General features: G+C 39.7%; 1 protein-coding gene across 8 annotated transcripts in view; it reads left to right on the forward strand.

The window, feature by feature from the left end:
• LPP (LIM domain containing preferred translocation partner in lipoma) overlaps positions 1 to 21895 on the forward strand; it is a 692297-nt gene that overhangs the window by 259448 nt on the left and 410954 nt on the right. The gene's annotated exons all lie outside the window — the stretch shown is intronic.

Below are 21895 nucleotides of genomic sequence, written 5' to 3' on the forward strand. Positions count from 1 at the left end.
GATAGGTACAGATTGGCTATGGGGTGAGAGATGTGGAGTGGGATGGTGAGGGGTAAGCAGGCAGAATTGGGGTGGAACGGGCGGTCAGCTGAAGAGAAATGTGTGACTACGATGGCAGTAGGAGGTGCCTACACCAGCAGGGAGTTCTGGTCTCCTAGGTGTGGAAGGAATGATCAAAGAGAAGGAAAGGAGAAGACACTGCCAGCCCTCCAGCCTGGAGCCTAGAACCATAGTGTGAGTTAAGGATGAAAACTCCTTGGAATCAGGGAGCCTCATCCAGCCATTTACACAGCCACTCACATGCTAATAATTAGGAATTAAGACGATGGCCTTGGTTGTGAACACCCTTCCTAAGTAGCACTTGAGGCTGCTGATGAATGAGATTTAGGCACGTTGCTGCTTCTGTGGGTTTCAGGCATAGGTGGATCTGGGAGGATATGAGAGCTTCCATCCCAAAGCGCCTGCATTTGAGTGATGTGCTGAGTAATGCCTGGATTTAATTTTGGGAGTACTTTTGTATCCTTCAGAGGGAAAAGTTCCTGCTTATTAGGATGATTTGTTATGCACTTGAAGTTTTCTAATGTATTTCAATCGCATAAATCCTTCTTAAGATATTTTTTTCTTTGTGGACTTTAGGTAAATTTGAAGATTATTGAGATATATTTTAAAATGTGCACATGTGCTTTTTATAAGAAAAAGAAAATAAACTCATTTAAAAAATACCCACAATCCTTCTTCCCTAACACATCAACCCAATTTTCTATGTCTTCAGTAACACGGGTCTGTAGTTTTTATAATGCATAATCAGGAGAGATGTAATTTTGCATTTTTTTTTCATTTAGTGTTATAGAATAAGAATTTCCGTCATCATATTTAGCAATGGTATTACGGTCCTTGGAGTAGATATTTCAGAATTTATTCAGATATTGCCATGTCGCCAATCATATGCGTTGCTTCCAGTGTTTTCTGTTAGAGAACATAGTGAAGGTCTTCACAGCTACAGCTTTTTAAGGAAATAGCATGTTGAAGAAATTGGGAACATATTTATGACCAACTTATTACTGGTTCTTGCCAAAATATCCTTTTAATTAAATTCCATTCTGCAGTTAGTACAGCAGCTGTGGTGAAATACTTGGGGGCCAGAAAGGATGCTTGGAACTGGTTAGTTGAGAAGGTTTTTATGTGTTTGAGGTGGGTGAGCATGGGATAGGCAGGCTATTTCCTTAGCCACACTTATTGAATTTAAATAAGCAATGGAAGCAAATCTACCGCAGTGAGGGAAAGGTGGTCCAGCTGGATTGCCTGGATATAATATCCTTCTGGGCTGGCGCATGTGGTCTCATTGTAGTCAGGACGGCAGAGCACAGAGATCGATCACAAGTGAGTGAGCAGACAGAGGTCAGCTGGCATGCGTGACCAGGGTTAGTTGTGCAACTGATTCTGCTCCTGTGCAGAGTAATGAAAAACCCCCCTCTTGGACTAAGTGGGGGTAATAATAGTAATGAGAAAAATAGTAAAATTTTCTGAAGTGTTATGTTCCAGATACCATTCCAAACATATAAATATATATATATATCTCCTGATTATATATGTGTGTGTGTATATATGTGTGTGTATATATATGTATGTATGTGTGTGTGTATATATATGTGTATATATATATATATATATATATATATATATATATATATATATACACTCATTTAATCCCCGTAATAATCTTACGAAATAGTGCTGCCCTTCATTTCCATTTGTTGGATGTGGAAACTGAAGCACAGAGGCGTGGAATAACTTGCTCTTAAGTCACATAGTTATTAAGTAGCAGAACTAGGCTTTGAACCCAGACATTCGGGTCCCAGAACTTGTAGGACATAGGTCCTACACTATGCTGCCAGGTTATGAGGAAATGAAGCTATGAAGGCAGGTATGGCATGTCTTTAGAGTAGGACTAAACCCCTTAGGTTTTTAAACCTATTAGATTGACCTAAGATTCCTAGCACTTTCTGAGGCTGCAAAACAGAACTAATCTCTTAACCCTAATGATGATATAACCTGCAAACAACGTGAAGAGATTTAGCCACAACAGTGAGCTGAGATCAAGACGTTTATTATAGTTATTATCTCTTTTATTTATTTCTTTGTTTCTTAGGGAATATGAATCTGGAACATAGTAGTAGATGCCCATTAAGTACCTATTAATTTAAGGTTTGAAGGAAGGAATGAATGGATGAATGAATCATTCAGTGCATATGTCTGTTCCTTGGAGGTCTAAATCTTGACCTCGGAACCTTGGTTTAACTGGACTTAGCCCAGAGTATGCATGGTCATTTTGCGAAAGCAAAATCTTCGTGTAGAATTAAAAGATAACTCTGCAAACTATGAAGGGATGCTGTTAACTAGTTTCAAAATGTGTTAGTTTGATGTATTGGTAGCTTTTTCTGATAAAGAAAGGGAGCAGTCTCCCCAAAAGTTTAGTGATTAAGTCACTAGCCGTCTTTTCTATTTTGGTGCTTGTGGTAATTGACGTTTCCTGGAAATTTTCCCCCTGTTCTATTAATACTGTCAAAGGGGGTTACGGCCATGACTCACTCCAGGAAGTCAGCCATCGTTCGCTTCCTCAGTCTCACCAAACAGCCCCCATGTACGAAATCAACGACTTCTGCAAATGAGTTACTTTATAGTTCTCAAGAAAGTTCTAGATAACACAGCTTTTGCGGTTCACTCCGTGCTTCCTGCCATAATGGGGAATAAAACAAGAGTTCATGCTTTGCTTCTTGGTGTTCTTCAAATCACTGACCAGGTAGGTCACCAGTGTGGTCTCTCGGTTAAGAGAACTCCCACCTGCTGTCTAGCAAAAGTCCCTCGGCACTCGTGTTTGCAAAGTTACACCTGGGCACGGGGCTTTAGCAGTCAGGGAACTTGAGTTCATGAATTCCAGTGTGGTCTATACTTCTTAACAGTGTACACCTGACTTTGCGCTTCGCTATTCGTTCATTTGCTCTCTTTTTAACTAACACATTAATTCATTCGACCCCTAATTCCATATTTCTGTGTACTAGACACCATCCTAGGCACGAGGATACAGTACAGACAGCACCTGTCCTCAGGAAGCTTCCAGTCTACTTACTGTGAAGTGTATTACTGAATTACCCCAGGAAGCAAACTCAGAGAATACATAGTCCATAAGCTTATCCTAAAGGAATCAAGCCCCAGACGTTTGTAAAGTTGTGAAGAATAAGGTTATTCACGTTAATTCTGTAATTTTTTTCGGCCTAGAATTCATCTCATCTGCTGCGCACGTACCCCTTAAGTACGCCCCGCCCACGTACCCATAAATAGCAAGATGGAACTTAACTGTGCATTTCTTATGGTACTTAAAATTTTCTACCTTGGATTATAGTAATTTATGTTCATGTCTCAGCTTTGCTGCAGATTCTTTGGGTCGAAGCAGTCTATGACTCATCTCTGGGTCAAGGATGTCTCCCTTTTGACTTTTCCCTTCCCCAACCTGTCCTGGCCTCCTAGCACAGTGCCAGATAAATGGTACTGTTCAGTATGTTTGGTCAATGCTGACTGTGTGATCTTAGATGAACTAGTGAACTTCTCTGAGTCTCAGTGTTCTCTTCTGTAAAAAAAAGAAGACAATTATTCCTACTACCTAGGGTTTTGTGAAGGTTGGGTATTGTACTGAAAGTTCTTTTAACAGTGTCTGGCATTTAATAAGCATTTACTACATGTTATCATTAATAAATGATTTTACTGCTGCTTGGGAAGTGCTAGCATTTCTTTCTAGGATTTTCTTGCAGTTCTTTATGATTGATAGAGAAGAGACATGCAGTCTAGGATTTTACGTCAGCCTTCTTTATATAGGAAACTAGATGTAAATATGCTGTTTCAGTTGTGTACGTCTCGTATTCTTCTATGGTTGCTGACAAAACGTTAGGTAAAAATTATGCTACCGTTTCCCCTCAATGTCAGTTCATAGTATCATTAAAGTCTCAGAATTTTTCCAGATACTTACTGCTGGCAACAATTTTACAAGAGGTTATGTTAATTGGTACCATCTTCCAGCGGTGCAGCTTGACCTTTGGGGTTTGACTCAGGTCCTTGGTTCTTTGTTCTTTGTTTATCCTGGCTGTGAGCAGAGGAGTCAGGCAGAAAGACTTTGATATCCTCTTACCTCCCTCTCCCATTTCCTGCTGGCAGAGAAAATGTATTGTAAAGAAGAACAACAGAGTGACTGAAAAATTGCTATGATGAAAAAACTGTGTAACATAATGCAAGATCCAACTATATACATAATATATATATGAATTTATGTGTATATATATGAATATATGTATATATTTTGTATGGTTATATATATATATCAGACTTTTGGGTTGACAGTTATGTGTGCACACGATATGCACTTTACAAAATGCGTTTATACTCCACTGTCATTGAATCCTTACACATCAACCCTGTTTAGTTGTCACAGCAGAATTTATGGTCTCCATTTTACAGATGGGGAAGTTCAGAGTCAACAGCTGATGTGTTCTAGAGCAAGGGCTGAACAGATTTTCAAAGTCCTGAGGCAGGTATAATCTTTCACCATGTTGTATATCAGAATATATCAGAAGACAATTTAGAAGCACAGATATAGGATGAAGTTGAACATTTACTTCTTCTTTTGTAATGTTGCTTAAGTTCCTAATACAAATAAAACTGAAGTGAAGCTGCATTTGTCATCATTTAAGGCCTTTCATACTCCTTTTCTTGTTTTTATCACAGTTGCCTCTGTCTGTGTTTTGATAACCGGTCCCTGGAAGTTTCAGTGTTAGAGCTGAATGAATCTTTTCAAATCCTCCTAAATTTTTCCATTGCAGTACTTACCACAGTTCTATTTTCATAATTATTTGATCACTGCCCAGACTCAGCTGTAAACTCCAAGGGGGCACCCTTGCATCTTAGAGGTCTGAGCACAATGGGTGGCAGGCAATAGGTGCTTAGTAAATAACTGTTTAATGAATGAATGAATGGATAAATGATTAAGCAAGATGGATACACACTTCTTAAGTCCAGAATGTCAGTGTTACAAGGAGCCTTTTAAGTATTTGAATTCAACTTAATAAAATATTACTAAAAACCTCTATTCCAAGCACTGACATAGATACTTTGCAGTTTGTATTGAGAAACAAGACATGGTTTCCACCCTCAAAAACTAATAATTTATGGGGGGGAAGGCATTTAAAATATGTGAAATGAATTCTAGCAGGGCTCTGGGCCAAGCCTATTGCGAACAGCAGAGAGAGGTAAGATACTTTTTCTGATCAGGGACATTGGGCAAGGCTTCCTGGAGATGTATTTCGTCTGGATCTCGGAGAGTAGATTTTTTTGTGAATGGGAACAATGTTAGAAAGAACAGTATATTTAGAGAATGGATCGTGAGGATGAATCACCGGGTCATAATAGAGAGACAGTGGGAATTGTGATCCCTGATGTCAGGGCTCAGAGTGACTCTGCAAAGTTAAACGTGTTCATTATTCTTTCTCCTTATCCATCAATTATTGTGTTTCTCTAACCCCTGTCTTAACCATCCATGACACCATTCTCCCTTACTCTTCTCTCCCTCTGTCTTTCTTGCCAGAATCTGACACTTAGATTGTTCATATATTAACGTGACAGGTAGGCAGCCTGGGCAGCCCCACACTTTCTGTCACTCATAGCACGAGGCTAAGTGAGGTGCTTCCCGAAGTAGGTTTCTTTGGCTTTTCTTGCTTAGGCTATTTTGTGGCTATGGCTTCAGTTCATACTTTCACTGTGGAGAGTTTCCCAAACTTAAGCTCTGTGAATACATTTTTTTTTTTTTTTTTTAATATAAGCCCCTTTTTTAATAGAAACTGCTCCACCAAGATGCCTAGTGTTTTTCACGGTTGTATGTCAGACTGAGGTGTTTTGTCCTGAGGATGTCACCTGGCTTTACAAAGCAGCGGAGCATCTGGGTAACCCTGTGGAGCCCTCCCGGGCTCCCAGGGCCTCCTCGCTTAACAACACATTGCAGGGGTTTACATGTCTGTTTGTAAAACCATTTTGGGGATGGCAAAAAGCATTCTAAGAAAGGCACTTTTTTTTTTCTTCTTTCTGTTTCAAAGGCAGGATAGAGGCAGATGGACAAGTCATGAAAGCGTGTTTGTGATCTGTCCTCTCAGAACTCGATTTTCACTACTTGAACTTGACTTTCCATGCTTTTACGACCGATGCACTTATACACAAAGGGACACATAATGCTTGCTAAAAGTAGAAGCCATTTCCATACTTGGGCTCCATTTACTGGTTCATTCGTTTACCACTGTCCCAACAACAGAAATGGCAATCCCTGTTTGTTTTTGAAAATAATGTAAGCAAAGCGAAAGAGTAGATGGCAAGTTCTTGCCGGTGCTGTAATTCAGTGCAGCCTTGTATATAAAAATGAAGTACTGGCCTGCCTTTGAGGCCTGGCTTTATCAGTTGCAGGCTCTGTGACATGGGAGAGGTCACTTATCCTACTGAACTCAGTTTCCTGATTTATCAAATGGGTGTAAACAGTATGTTTTGAACGTTCAGTACAGTTCAAATGGTAGTTGTGTGCAGAAGTGAATTGTAAATTGCAAGTGCTGAACGAGTATGAAGGGGCTGTTATTTTTTCACCCCCTGGCTAAGGAGAAGATGGGAGCATGAGTCTTATGTACCTTTCTCTGCTATTTTGACTTCAGCAACACAGAGAGCGTCAGAACTTTTGCTGACATTCCTAATTAGCAATGCCGAATCTCAGCGTTGTATCAATCCTCCCAGATCCTTAAGATGGAAACTAGTGTTCCTGTTATAGCTCTACCATGTGCATGACAGGAAAGAATCGTGTTGCCATCAGAACCTTAATTTATCAGTCTTACTGACTTAAATTCGCCAGCTTAAGATGATTCATTAACAAAGTATTTTTTCAAGCCTTAGCTTTTTCTCCAGGGAACAAAAGGAAATGGCTCACACCAGCACTTCTAATAAGCTCTCATTCAGCAAAGGATGGTATGCCCTTAATTTTGTCAGCATGTGTATAAAGAGTGTACAGTGCCTAATTTTCAAATACGCCTTTAAATCTGTCTCAAACCTGTTCAGAATCTGTGTTTTTCCTCTCTTCATTAAAATGTTCCAACCTGGAAATTTCATCTTTGGAAATTCAGACATTTTTTCACTTCTTTTGAAGAGAACAATGAAAGATTTCAATATTTTAAACTACAGGGATGACGCATTTTCAGCCTCTAGAGCATTGATGCGGTTGGGCTGTTTTCTTCTTCAAATAATACAAATAATCCATTTGTATCTATGTGTGTTTGAGTTTGTATCTCTGCATGTATATTTTGAAAAGAAAGTGGAATAGAGGTACATTTTGAGACATTAAGACACAATTATGGACGAAATCGTCTTATAACTTTAGCTATGCATCTCAATACTAAACTTGAAATCAAAAGGTTGTTGTCTGCTTCTCTGATTACATATTAACTAGGAAAACATATCTGTTATACCTGAATGAGATGGTTCTCAGGATTTTGTGAAGGAAAAGATGCAAGCATAAATTCATTATATAGAAGACAAAAGACACTAATTCACTCATTTGTTCATTCATTCATTTAGTCAAGCATCGATAACTCAGATGTTCCAGGTGCTGTTTTAGGACTGGGAATAAGGAATGACCAAAGTCCTTGCCCTCCTGGATTTTATGCTGTAAAAAGGGAGAGAATAGACTATACAGAAATGTGTATAATGGCTCAAGTGGTGAAAATCTCTCTCACACACACACACACGTATCAGTGTGTTACACATCAGTGTAAGAAGATAAAGAATTCCCCAGTCATTTGTGATATAGAATAGATGTAATGATTTGCCATCAGTCTCATCATCCTTAAAGGCCTCTCTTCTTATAATGAATGATCTCATTTGGTCCTTCCATGTCCCATCTCGTGGGGAGTGGAGTTGTCTGCCACTTTTGCACCTAATGCTTTCAGTTTTCAGTCAAAACAACTTTCTCATACTCTGCTCCAAGGCAGTGGCCTTGCACGTGTGTTTTGTGCTTAATAATCTCAGGAGAGTCCTGTCCACAATACTTACCTTAAAAAGGCTTGTGGGGCACCACTGAAATGACTAGAATCAGCTCTCTTTAGTAAGCGCACCGGGATCATCTCATCACTTGAAGTGAGCCTGCAGGTTTGGCTTCCTTCTGCTACTCAAATCTCACCTGGCCTTTATGAACCAGTGAAAGTAGCAGGTGGTGTTTGGCTTTTAGTTTTTCTGAAATGTGTCTCTTTCTGCCACTCTCCAGGCTCTGTACCAGTGGGCTATCAGGACCAACACTTCATGAAATGGACCATAGATCATTTCAGCTCTTTCTTTGTAAAAGCGTCTTTGTGACCTGTTGGTTACTGTGAATGACATTTAACTTCTCTGCCTTAGTCACTCCTAAGGTGACTGCTTTTATAGTGTGTCTGAAATTTTCTGTGGGTTTTCTTTTTCTTTCTTTTTTTATTGTTTGTTATTTGTTTTTTAATAATCTAGCCCCACTCTACTTTTCTAACCTCATTTCCCTGAGCTTTCCTAATTTTTTACTGACTGATGAAAATACTGAGCTTATTCCAAAACTTGTCAGCCTTTCTTGGTGCCTTGCATTCCTTGTCATCTCCAAGTCCCAGCTCGCCTTTTCCTTCTTCAAAAGCCTTTGCTTGCTAACATTTATGTCTTCAAAATGACAATGAGGTAGAGTTGTCCAGAGTAGGATTGGACAATTTATATTTCTCATTTTTACATTTCCTCCATGCCCTTTTTAGCCCTAATTCTCATTTCTAAGCTTTCTAGACATGTCCTATTTGCCATAGAACTGCTGAACTGCTGTTTTCACAGTTGTTTTCTAAACTGCAGATGCTGGTGACCACATGACCATTGGAGGACAAGAAGGTGTCTCTCCTTCAGCTGTTGGCCTTAAAGAGGCTTTCTGAGGCGTGAAAGCATGGGAGCTTCAGAAAGCCTGAAGTGCCGTTGCGGTCTGAGTGGTCTAACTCTTTGATTCTTTTGGGTCAAGAACCTTAGAAAGTCTTGAGAAAAACCTGGAAGATCATCTGGGCTGTCAACCCTGCCTTTACCTCAGAATGAGGAACAGAGCTTTTATGAACTACAAGTACCAGGGCTTTTCCCCACCAGAGATTCTGATTTAACTGTTCTGCAGTGAGCTTGTGCATCAGTACTTTATAAAAGTTTCTCATATGATTCTGGGAAACTTGGTTTGAGAATCACTGAATTCATCTCACCACCTGATTTTACAAGGAGAAAGGTGACTTGCCCAGGCTCCCATAGCAGTATGACCGTGGAGTAGGGACAAGAACATGTGTCTCCTGATCTACAGTAGGCAGTGTTTCCACTGCATTTACTGCCATTGACTCTCATTTGGTGAGGGCCAGGTAGTCTCCTCTGCATCTGGGTGGTGGGGAGAATTCCCAAGCTTCCACCACACAGGAGTGTAGACATGGGGGTGGGTGTTCAGTGCTCCAACTCATCAACGTTATCAACAGGGAGCGTTTGCAGGTGGTTGACTCAGGATGTTAAGGGGAATCTGGATAACTGGGTGTGTGTAGATTCCCAAGGAGAGGATCATAGGATTTAGCTTTAGGGCTTGATACTTCAAAATATGGGATGTGTTCCTAAGTGGTATATTGTAAAGATATCATATTTGTTGACAAATATCTTGGGTTCAAGTTCTGATTCTGGCTTTGTGTGGTCTGGGAAGTTGGGAAAACTCTGTTTCTTTTGAGCTCTCTTTCCCCCTGTCTTTATAATGGAGATAATTTTCCCTTCTTCCTGGGTTTTAGGCAGTTTCCTCAAGATGACATACGTGAAAGCTGACACAGGATAGATACTGAATAAGTGTTAATTGATTTGGAAGTAAGGCAGGTCTATCTAATATTTGCTGCAGCAATGGAGACAGGACTAAGTGTGTGGCCAGATCACAAGGGTGATTTCTGTCAGTCTTGCTTAGGACGTTCACTGGGATTTAGGTGGCAGGCCATGGACAAGTCTCACCCGTGAAACATGCATGGCACATGGTGCCAGTGGGAGGAAACAGGCGCAATGCCTGTAAGGCAAGAAAATCTCCTCCAACATTTGTATCACAGATGCATTTTGCACTATTCCTTAGTATACCTGAGGCTTTTTCTGCTCATAAAGATCTTAGTGAGTCCTAGAATCATGCATTCCTGAAAAACCTTGGAAGTTAACTAGTTCAGCCTCCCATCCAGGACTCGCATCCTGGATTGATGTTTGCATAGACTCTGCTTGCACATCCAAGGTGATAAGTGATTCATGACTCCCTGGAGCCTGTTTATTTGTTGGGTGAATCATATGCTGGAAATACGTCTCTTATACTGGATTCTGTCTTCTCAAGTCTTTTGCCTTCTGAGATAACACAGAGCAAGTCTGATCTCTTTTCCACTTGAGGGCCTTTCTTAGTTAAATGCTTTAAGGTAGCAAGAAACAGAAACCAACTCATACTACACAAGTGAAGGTTGGTGTGCTGTATGTTAGAAAATTCAAGAGAGGTCAAAAGCCATGAAGGTGGGAGCCACAGTAGCTCTGGGGTCCTTGGAAACTAGAGTTTCAAGACTTTCACTCTATTGCACCTCCATCCCACGAGTCCGTGTACATCTCTGCTCTTTCCTCCTTTAGACTGAGTTAACTGTATGACTCCAAGGATGGTAAATTTCCACAGTTGGTTCTTGAAGAGCCTCTTTCTTATTTTTGTCTTTTTTTTTTTTTTCTTTGCCTCATCCTTTATCCTTATTCCCATTTCCCTTCCACCCCATAGATTCCTGCTCTAATGTGTTTGGAATAGTCCTTATATATGCATGAATCTTTACAAATATATAGCATTTTAATTTACCTAATAATAATGCCTCATGTTTATCATCTATTTCCCACTTGCTAAGCTCAGTTCCAAGTCCTTTACGTGTGTTAACTCCAGTAATTCTCACAATAAACTCTGATGCAGGGACTATTATCTTACCTGTTTTATAGATTAGAAAACAGCACAGAGGAGGTACCTTTCCCAAGGTCACATGGATGGCAAGTTAGTAGCAGGGCCAGGATTCAAACCCCACATAGTCTGACTCTGCACATCTCCCTCTTGGCTAGTTTGCTCTTGTGCCCATAGATCGTGGTACTGTGCTGTAGACCCAGTCCTATTTCTTATCTTTTTTGCTGTTATTGTGGCTCAACATAGTCTTTTTTTGCTCCCCAAATTAAGTAGCATTTTTATTAATTGTAATACATAGGTAACATTCATAGAGGGTTTAGGTTTTATCAGACTTTATTCGTATGGGTTAGATTGTTCACTTTGAATACCGCTAAAATATTGGTATTAATTTTTTTAACAGATGAGAAAAAATTGCCTACACTTCAAAACTGGGAAGCTCGTGTGAGGTATATTTAATCGTATACACAAATAACGCTCAGTGAGCATATAATGGTTAGGACCCTTGCAGTATCTCTGATATACAGTCTTGCCCCCAGAATGGGAACTACTGCTCCACCATTACTAATGGGTTAAACAATTATATTAATTTGCATTTGACTATATGATCAGCGTTGTCTTTTAAAGATATATTTACTATTGCCCCTCAAGGAGGTTTACTGCTTCTGACACTGCAGGGTATTCCAGAGTATGTATCTACGGCATTTCATGGATTCATTTTCCTCAGATATTTTCCTTTCATATACCTCAAAACTGCCTCCAATTCCCTGCTCCCACAGACCTGTGACCTGTGTTGAACATCTTTGTACAAGTGTTCTCAAGGATTGGCAGAACTTAGCTCGGCTTTGTGGCTAGGAGTAGAGTGCTTGGTCCCAGTACGTTTTCATACTCAATCTCACTAGGTTCTGCCAAATTTTTTTACTTGTAGGCTGCACCGGGGTCCTTTTCCCCCAGTAAAACATTAGAATTCTTGTTTTCTCCAACACACAGTATCATGTGATTTTATACTTTTTACTAATATGATGGGTGTAGAGTGGTAACTTCTAGTTTCTGCTTCTATTCTATACATAATAAACAGACTTGTTCTCTCAAAACTACCGGGGTGACAGGTTTGTTTCACAATTTCAAGGTGTCCATTTCTGGTCAAATAGATCTCTAGGACTGTGGTCATGAGAGGCAAATTGCCAGCAGGGTTCGTGGGTAGGAACAGATTCTCTGAGGAAGTGGTGTTATCAAGGCAGACTGTTCTACTGATGTTACTGAGGGGTCCTTATTTCATTCCTCTGTTTTTTTCCAAAATTTATTGAGTGACAACCACATCTTAGGAACTTTTTCAGGTACTTGGGAATACAATTGGGAGCAAAATAGATATGACCTTTGGTTTCTTGGAACCTGTAGTTTAGTTGGGGGGATAGCTGTTAATCAAGCACTCATGTCGACATGAACCAGTGCTATGAAGAGGAAACAGAAGCAGTTCTGGTATATAATGGGGGTAGCTGATGTTCTTGTATTTATTTGATGCAAGTGTGTGGGGATGCTGTACATCAGGAGAGTTATAGGATAAGGTGAAGTGCTTAGGAAGAATATTCAGACAGAAAGAATAACCTGTGCAGGGACCCAGAGGCAAGAAGGAATCTGATATCTTCAATGAAGGGAAAAACGAGTGTTGTTTTGAAGGCTTTTATTCATTTATTTAACACACTTTTGTTGAGTGTTTACTATAGTCCAGAATATGGCAGTGAACAAGACATAGCACTGAGGAGTGAGTGAGATGAACTTGGGAAGGCTTGCAGGCAAGGGGTTCCTTCCTGCACTTATCTCCCTTGATTTTTCTCTAATGCAAGCAGCCCATGTTCCAGTGATCTTTTGTTTGTTTTTTAATGATTTGGTTTCAGATCTCTTTTAACCTTCTGTTTACCTTTATCAGAAGATGGTACAGTTTGTCTGAGACCCTCTTCATCAGGGGCCTGTAGGATTTGAAATCTTATTATCACGAGGAGGTGCATTCTTGTTAAGTTTCCTTGCTGTTATCAGCAAAGATCACTTCTTATTTTTCTTCTTTTGCCATAAGCCCAGCAATATATCAAAAGTATGTGTTGTTCAAGGGCACATAGTTTGTTTGTGTGGAGCTGCTATAAAAATAGATAGCTTTGGGGCTCTGAGTCTGCTGTTTAGCTGACTGATCTCCACACCTCTTATTTCTTCTTGTCCCCAGGAAGACTGCACTTGCTATGGGACAAAGTCAGGCTCTTGTCTGCTCAGTCAGTATTGTCATGCAAAACGCTTAACAGTTCTTTAAGTTTATTTTTTTGTCCAGGGATGCAGAAGTCTCCTTTTCCTTTAACTGACACGTGATGTAAAGGGAAAACAACAAAAAATATTTTTTTGAACAGTTTCTACCCACTCCTGACTTCCCGACCTTATAGTTTAATGTTTTCCACCTACCACTTTTGCCCCCGACCATCAATGTCTGTGAGTGGAAAATGGCTGATGTTGAGGGGAGATTTTGTTATTGACCCTTGCTTCATTTTCTAAGGGATGAAGTAGGCATAATACATAATGCAAATGGTCCATTTCATGGGAGAGAGACCATAGCCTGGTTTTGCCTTATCTTGTCTATTTGATGGAGTTAGTGTCCTATGAAAGAACCCTGTTTTGTCACATCTTATTCATTCGTTATAGCTCCTACATCTCTATTCTCCAAGCATTCCCCCAACCCCAATTCTTTTCTTGATCCTAGATCTTTAGGTTCAAACTCATTTCTACGTTAAGGCAGCTCACATACTGTACATGAACGTGGTTCTCAGTTGTGTCTAGTGGCACACAGGAAGGAGACTGTAGTTGGTTGTTTAAGATTTCTCCTTAGGTGGACTACCTCTTGTGGCTTCTTTGGTTTCATCGCTTTTAAATCTCCTCCTCCGCATGCATCTGTGTATGACACTGCACAGCTATGTCATTTTTCTTTTTTGCTTCTTTCTTCCTCAGGTCTTGAGATCAACTTGTTCTACATCCCCATCATCTCTGCCCTTCCATGGCATCACACCCCTCCATTCTTCGGCAGTAGCTTTGTTTAGACCCTTTATAGATTCTGGAACTCCTTATCTCCAGACCCTGGGCCTCCGATCACTCTGTACCTTGCACTGTTTCTTCTAAACTATTGACCCGATCCTGTTAGTAGCCTATTGCAACCTTTATTGTACCCACATGCCTATGGGCATAAGTCCCAATCCAACCAGGAACCTATGATCCCTTGCCGATGGAATCTGCCTGTTTAACCTCAACTCCAGCTGCTTCCCTTTACACTCTTTGTGCTGGCCAGATTGGACCATGTGCTATTCTCTGAAAACATGCCATGCTTTCCTTCCTCGAGTCTAGAACACACTTTTCAATGTTTCTACTTCCACATGTCTATTCTACGATCTATATATCAAGATAGTATGTTCTCTATGAAGCCTCCTCTGATTTCTTAGCTGAGAGTTATTTTCATTTCCTTTGAGTTTCTGCTACATTTTCGGGTACTTCTGTTTTATTTCTTAGCATTTCACAGTTGAGGAGACAGGACTCAGTTTAAATAACTCCAAGTCACAAATAGAACAGGTAGAACTGTAGAGGTTCTAATTCACATTTTTTTTCTTTTGTAACAAATTTATTTAGTTATTTTATTTTTGGCTGCATTGGGTCTTTGTTGCTACTTGCGGGCTTTCTCTAGTTGCGGTGAGCAGGGCCTACTCTTCATTGTGGTGTGCGGGCTTCTCAGTGCGGTGGCTTCTCTTTGTGCAGAGCACGGGCTCTAGGCGTGCGGGCTTCAGTAGTTGTGGCTCGCGGGCTGTAGAGCGCTGGCTCGGTAGTTGTAGCGCACGGGCTTAGTTGCTCCGTGGCATGTCCGATATTACTGAACCCGTGTCCCCTGCATTGGCAGGCGGATTCTTTACCACTGCGCCACCAGGTAAGTCCCTCTCATTTCACATTTTAATTAAAACATTCTTTCCACCATACCCCATTCTTTCCTTTTTGTATAGTCCTACCTTTTTTGTAATACAGTTGAGAGCAGGGTACTGGAGTAACGTCTCCCTTTTTTTGAGTGCTTAGTGTATTGCAGCCACTGTGCTCCACATTTCAATGTTTATTTAATTTAATCATCATAGAAATCCTTTAAGGCAACTAATCTTACTGTTCCCACTTTACATATGAGGACGTGAGGCAGAGAGAGGTTAAGTTACTTGTCTAAGTTTATGTAGCCAGCACATGACAGCCAGGACACCAACCCAGGAGTCTGGCTCCACAGCCTATGCTCTTAATTGCCCTGCAAAGCTGCAGGAGAGCAGGGGCTCAAAATAGAAGCCTAAAGCCACTGACATTCTCAGTTAATAATGTTTGAGAATTGTGGGCAATGATATTTCTCAGTAACTTTTCCCAGTGGAAAACTAACATATCTCTTTGATTTGTGTTTCAAGACTTCAATATTTTCAAAGATTTCTCAGCTGTGGAATTTGAAATTTATAATTTAAGATAAACTAGTAAAACTTTCCTACCTGCAAATAATTCAGCCATGAAATCTTGATTTATATTATTTGCAAACAACTTCAATTTTTAGGCATTATACACAAGGATAAGCTAACTATTTGTCTTGTGTTCTAGAAGGTATTCACAATATGTTATTGGAAAAACAACTTCTCTTAGTCTTGAACATTTGGAGAAGTAGCCTTTATACAAGGGAGATGACACAGATTGTTTATACCCTGTTTTTATGTTTGTCTTTATAAGAGCTGAGCTAGAATAGAATCATAGTTCTAGGGCGAGACAATTAGAGTAGAAGACGGTTTAATAGAAAATATAGGTGTTACTTCATTAAGCTAGGTAGTTTTAGGGTGGTTTATATAACAAAATTTTTAGGTGAGAGCCTGATGAAATCTCAAGATCATCATTAATAATAAAATTTGGGGATGAGCAAAGTGCTACCATGGTAAGCACAGACAAGGCGGGGGAAGGGAGGTACTGACCTGATATTCTTGACCTTCTCTTCCTACAAAGATTCTTTTGTATAGTTTATGTAAAATGTAATCTACACACACTCAGGAGAGTGTGATTTCCTTGAAGCTGAAGACGAGGTTTTATGCGTTACTGATAATAGGGCTCAATTAATGTTTGGAATAAATAAAACACACTCAGAGGAAGAGTGCTCAAATCCTTGCTTCCCTTGATTGGTGAAGTCATTGATATCATGTATGAGATTTAATTTGGTGGAATTTTATCGATCACCTGTTCTATGTAAGACATAGGTTAAGGTTGAAAACAGTAGATATGTGTACTTGATTTAAATATGATGCTTAAAGTGATCTCTTTATCATAATATAATACTTAAGAAGGAGAACGGCAATGTTGATAAACTTTTCAGGGCAAAAAAATGAATGTGACCTGCTCTGGTAAATGGTAAAGCCAGCTCTCAGTGCTTGACCTGTAAAAAGGATATTAGTTTTGTCCATCATTCATTTTGCAGGGAATCTTTTTATTAAGGGAACAAAGAGAAGTATAGTTGACAAATACGGTTGTGAAAATGTAAATCTGTCTTTGTTAGCTGACTCATGCATTCGTTTGGCATTGTTTGACACTACGTAAGAAACCCTGTACTACGTACTACGTTACCAAAGTGGTTCACAACCAATTAATAGGTAACAAATCAAATTAGTGGGTTGTGATAGGCCCAGCAAAAATAAACATGTCACATGTAGTGAGGGTCAGTGTTGTTTGGGAAAACTTTTCAGTTGTGTGTGTGGGGGGGAGGGGTGGGTGGGTGCACAAGCACATGTACTTAGGTTGTGTTGGACCTCTGTAAAATGCATTTCTTTTTCTGGGTGATGGCCAAGTATATCTGAGAAACTGCTGTGGGGATGGTGGGGGTCATAGAAATCAATCACAGTTTCCATCAGCAGGGAGCTTACACGTAAGTAGGTCTAGATGCAGTTATAAGGTAGAAAGTGATAATGCCAAAAGGATGACACATGTATCTGCTATGAGAATGCAATGAAAACAGAAAAGAACTTGAATGGAGAAATCAGTGAAGGCTTCATGAAGGAGGTGACATTTGTGATGGACTTGAACAGTTGGTTAATTCTGAATGGGGTTTGGTATATGAGAGTCAGGATGGGGATTGGTGTGTGTCGATATGGTTCAAGGTGCGGAAACATTCCGTGATATTTCAAAGAAGCATTGCATTTCTTTTGGCCACTGATGGCAGAGCTAACCTCAGCTTCTGAGTTTAAGAAGAATGTGAGCACCTTGAGCAAATAAGTAAGCTAAACCAATGGAGCTGGGGCTTTAGGGAATGCCTGTGATTTATGAGAAAAAGAGCTAAGTCCAAGGAAGAAAGTGCATGAAGTGACATGATAATAGCCTCTAATTACTTTTAAGATTGCTTGTGTAGAGGATGTGACAGGCACTTAGTCCCTGAATCCTGTGAGGAAAGGGCAAGAGGTAACTAGCCAGAGCTGGCCTTGCTCCTTGCAGGAAATTAGGCAGCTCTAGTATTTGAATTAACTCTTTAGAAACTCTAGCACTGCCTTTTGGTATCCAAATCAGAAATGTACTAAAGAGTCACAGAATTTCACATCTGGAAGAGAATCATTTGAGAACTATTAGAAAGAAGCCTTCAGTTTTCTCTGGGCACATACACATGGGTGGTCAATTTGGAGTGAATCTTCCCCAGAATTTGGTCCTGTTAAAAAATGGGACAGTGTTTTTCACAAGGCACTGAAGTCTTTGAGTCTGGACAATACTGTTCCTGGGTGAGCTGGGAGAGGAGATATTTCAGTAAGGTAAGAGGTTGGCGCTATGGCATCCAGATCTTTTCCTGCTCTATAACCCATCCCCTCACCCTAAACTTACTATCTTGTTGTACAGTTAAATAATCATTTTCAAAAGATCCTAGTACACAGGAAAAATGTACTGGGATACTGGGACTTTTGGGTGCCAATCTAATTTTAATTCCATCTTGTTTTTTAAAGAGAGGAAGAAACATTAAAATGCTAGAATTTGCCTAGAGTTTCCCACTGAGAGCAAAATACTAGCTCTTCACTATGATGGGTCTAAACACATGAAATGCTCCCATATTTGGAATTGCGTTGTTTAAGTGTCATTTTTCCCAACACTTGCACTCCTCGGGGGGGATGATTTGAGAATTAAAATTTGGTAGTGTTCCCCTCATCCTCTGAGGTCACTGGATTGGCGCTATACAAATAATGGTGGTATTATTGATATAATGTGCAGCATATTGAAATTAAACTATGAGCTGATATATGGAGCAGTAGATATTGTATTTTTAGTTCATTTCCTTAGGCAAATGCAAATATTGTACTTGCACAGTTACCTCAGGCGTTCACAAGTTAGAATTCCAGTGCAGACAGTTTCCAGTAAATATGAACCAAGTGGTACTATTAGTTTTGCATGCACGAGGTGCCTTTTTAAGCTCTGAAGAGAAAACTGAAGGAGAACTTGTATATGGGGTAAATTGGGTATGTGTATAAAAGATTCAGCAAGGCTTTGAGGTACTTCCAACCCGCATGAAACATTAAACATACTGGCTGAGACTAGCTTGAAGATGGACTTTTTCTTGATCCTGAAGAGTCGTCTTTTTTATTTTGTAAAACAAGATGAGGGCAGCACATTCAGCTAAGAAATGAGGTGAACAGTTAAGCTTCGTTACCTTTCTTAATCTTAGGAGAGGGGGGTTGCTATTATAACTTTTAAAAATATTTACTTTTCGTTGTTTAAACGTTTTCCTGTGGAAAAATTCAAACATATACAAGAGTAACGAGAATACTGCAATAAACCTCCATGAATATATTATCCAGCTTCGGCAATGATTTGACTTAGGCCAGTCTTGTTTCATCTGTATACCTATTTCTTTCCCTCACCCAAGATTATTTTAAAGCTAATCCCAGCTACCATATAATTTAATTGCTGTTGTAAATTTTCATTGTTAGTAGTTGCGTCTAAAAGATTTCTCACAGCCATGAAGAACATGTTAGGAAGCCTCTTTTGAAAGAGGCTTATTTATTGATCTCATGGCTTTGGTATAAGAGTGGCTACTGTTTTATGGAAGAGGAGATTAGAAAAGGCAGTCTTTTGTTTTGCCCATTTCTCTGCTTTCTTGAGGTAGGTTTAGCTTTAGGGGCACACTGTGAGGGTGTTATTGGATGAGGGTTTAAACTTTAAGTGGTTGGGAGAGACAGCAGGTTAGTCTAAGTTTATTTGTATTTGCCTCATCAGGTAAACTAGATTAACATTAGCGATCCTTTTGCCCTGAAGCCCAAACAGCTAGCATTCTTAAATTATCTGAGTATCATTAAGTATTCTATTTGTAGCAGAGTTGTGGTCTTAATTTAAAAAGCACTGTAAGTAAAGTTACTGCAGTAAGCCCAGGTTGAGCGCACTTTAATACTTGACTACAGCGATTCCTCCCATTCCCTCAGTTGAGGAAGTGGGTCTTTGTGTACCAAGCCTAGTACTGAGTACAGATTACCTAGAAAACAGAGCCAGAGGCAAAACTTGATTGATTGGAAGGAGCAGCCCACCGCCCCCCCCCACCCCCCGCACCGGGAAGCAAGAAAGGAAAGCAGGGGGAAAAGAAGAGCGAGACAGGGAAGGAGGGAGAGCAGATATAAAGGCCACATTAGCCTTTATAAGCTGGCCACACTTCCTAACAAGTGGAACTGATGGCTTGGTTTCACAGCATGTCTTCACAAAAGGCCCATCCCCCTCCCCTCCCCCACCCCACCAGTGTGTCTCAGAATAGACCACTTATAGGAGGAAGGGAGAATTTATGCACTGGTTCCGGTTCCCCATTGCTCAGTGAGTTTCCTGTTCAGAATGGACTTTTCCACGAAACCTGCTTCATTAGCTCTATTTTCCAAAATAGTTCTTTTCAGTATGGTCTTGCTTTTTAAAATAAAAATTGTGGAAAAGGAAATTCTGAGAATCCACTTTCATGGGGACCTTCCTAATCAAATGTGACCTCAAGGGAAAGATAGGGTTTCATAATATTCACACCAAATGTAGTTCTGAACTTTTATATCTGACTATCATCAATAGAATCAGGTTAAGAGCATACTTATTTTCTTCTTAGTAATATGTGTTGATTATTCTTTTGGGATCCTTCATTTTGAGATCAAGAGAATGCCCAGTTACATGTCCATGTTTTGTCTTAGTCAACAGTTTTTTCATCTTTCTTGTGTTCATGAATCTCTTGCTTGAGATTGGAATGTCTACATTCAAGGAAAAATGGAGAGTTGGTTGACAATTTCATAGCAGCAGTTTGATGAATTCATTTCCTGCACATTGAGTAAAGTAGTCAATTGTGTAAAACTTCCAGCTTTAGTGTTGTCTGCCTTATGATGAAAATTTTTGGAATATAAACAGCTGCCTCATTAATTTAAAGACATCTTTCTGTTCATCAACACTAACACCAACTTTATTGGCTATGCCTGCCTTTCCTGGTTTTGAATCTGAACAGGATCCGTAAACAAAGAGTATATAGTTCTTAAAGTTGTCTGGCGTTGGAGTGCAGATATCAAGGCCATTCAGAGTTCTTCTCACAAAGAGCTTGTGCCCTTGAGAATGGCACCTCTACTTTAGATTTGGTTTCCTCCATTCTCTACAAGGAGATTGAACAAGGTACTCCTTAAATATTCTCTCCAGTTTGGTCTCTGTAGACTTCAAATGACTGGTCTCTGGATTAAACATCTCCTGGAGACAGTAGTGGAACTTGAAAACCTGGCTTTGTCCGTCACAGAAAACTTGACTTTTTCCAGGGACAGTGACCTATGGAACGGCATTCTCCTTAATCCTTTGCCCCCATTATCAGCACTGATTTTTTCTTTTCCTAGTGTAAGAGATAGGCTATTCCAGATTCTTCATTTATGACTTAACGGTAAAATTTCAGGAAACTATGTTTTCTTAGTTTCTAAGACCGTGTGTATAACTTTTACTTCTAAACTTCTACTTTGAAAGAACATTGGTAAAGTTGAAAGCAGGGAGCTTAATTAAGATGATAAGGAGCCAGTCTGTGATGTCTGAAATTGTGTGATTAAGAGTGTGTTCCTTGAATGAACTTGATAGGAGTTAGCAATATAGAGAGTAAGGAGTGTCCATTAATGGAATAGAGTTTGCCTTGTGTCTAAGTTTTCTCTCCCCCAGCCAGACCTCCACTGGGAAACTTGCTATTCACTTCTGAGCACTCCACTGTAAAACAGATATTGTCATCGAGAGAAAACCAGCCAAGATGGAGAGCGTGCTTGATGCCACGTCTTATGAGAAACTGTTGAAAGAAGTTGTAATATAATAGGGGCCATACAGTGTTACCAAGTATTTTTAATCCATGTTCTTCACTTTTTGAGTCAGGCTTAAATAGCAGTGCTCTTCTTGGCAAGTTTCTATATATGCCTAGCCTTATGAAATAACTACTTATAGGTAGAATTTTAGTGTCCATGTAACCAATATTCTAACATTCAAGATTTAGGTTGTTTTCCGTTTTTCACTATTAAAGTCTTTGGGCATATAGTTCCACACCCCCTCCACCCCCATCTCTTTACACGCATCATCCCACCCAGTATTTCAGATTGACTCGCATTTGTGGAATTATTAAATCTAGTGGTATGATGCATTTTTAAAACTCTGGATTTATTTTACCAAATTTTTATCATAAGGTTACCAAATTATACTTCCATTAGTAATACATGATAGTGCCTGTTTAACCATATGCTGGTAATTTTTAAAAAAATACTCTAATTCTATGAGAAACTATTCTTTTCCTTTTCTTGAATTATTAATATGGCAACTTTTTTTCACATATTCGTAAACCAGTTATACTTTTGG

The sequence above is a fragment of the Balaenoptera physalus genome (genome assembly GCF_965194825.1).
Source record: "Balaenoptera physalus genome assembly, chromosome: 4".
Taxonomy (NCBI): domain Eukaryota; kingdom Metazoa; phylum Chordata; class Mammalia; order Artiodactyla; family Balaenopteridae; genus Balaenoptera; species Balaenoptera physalus.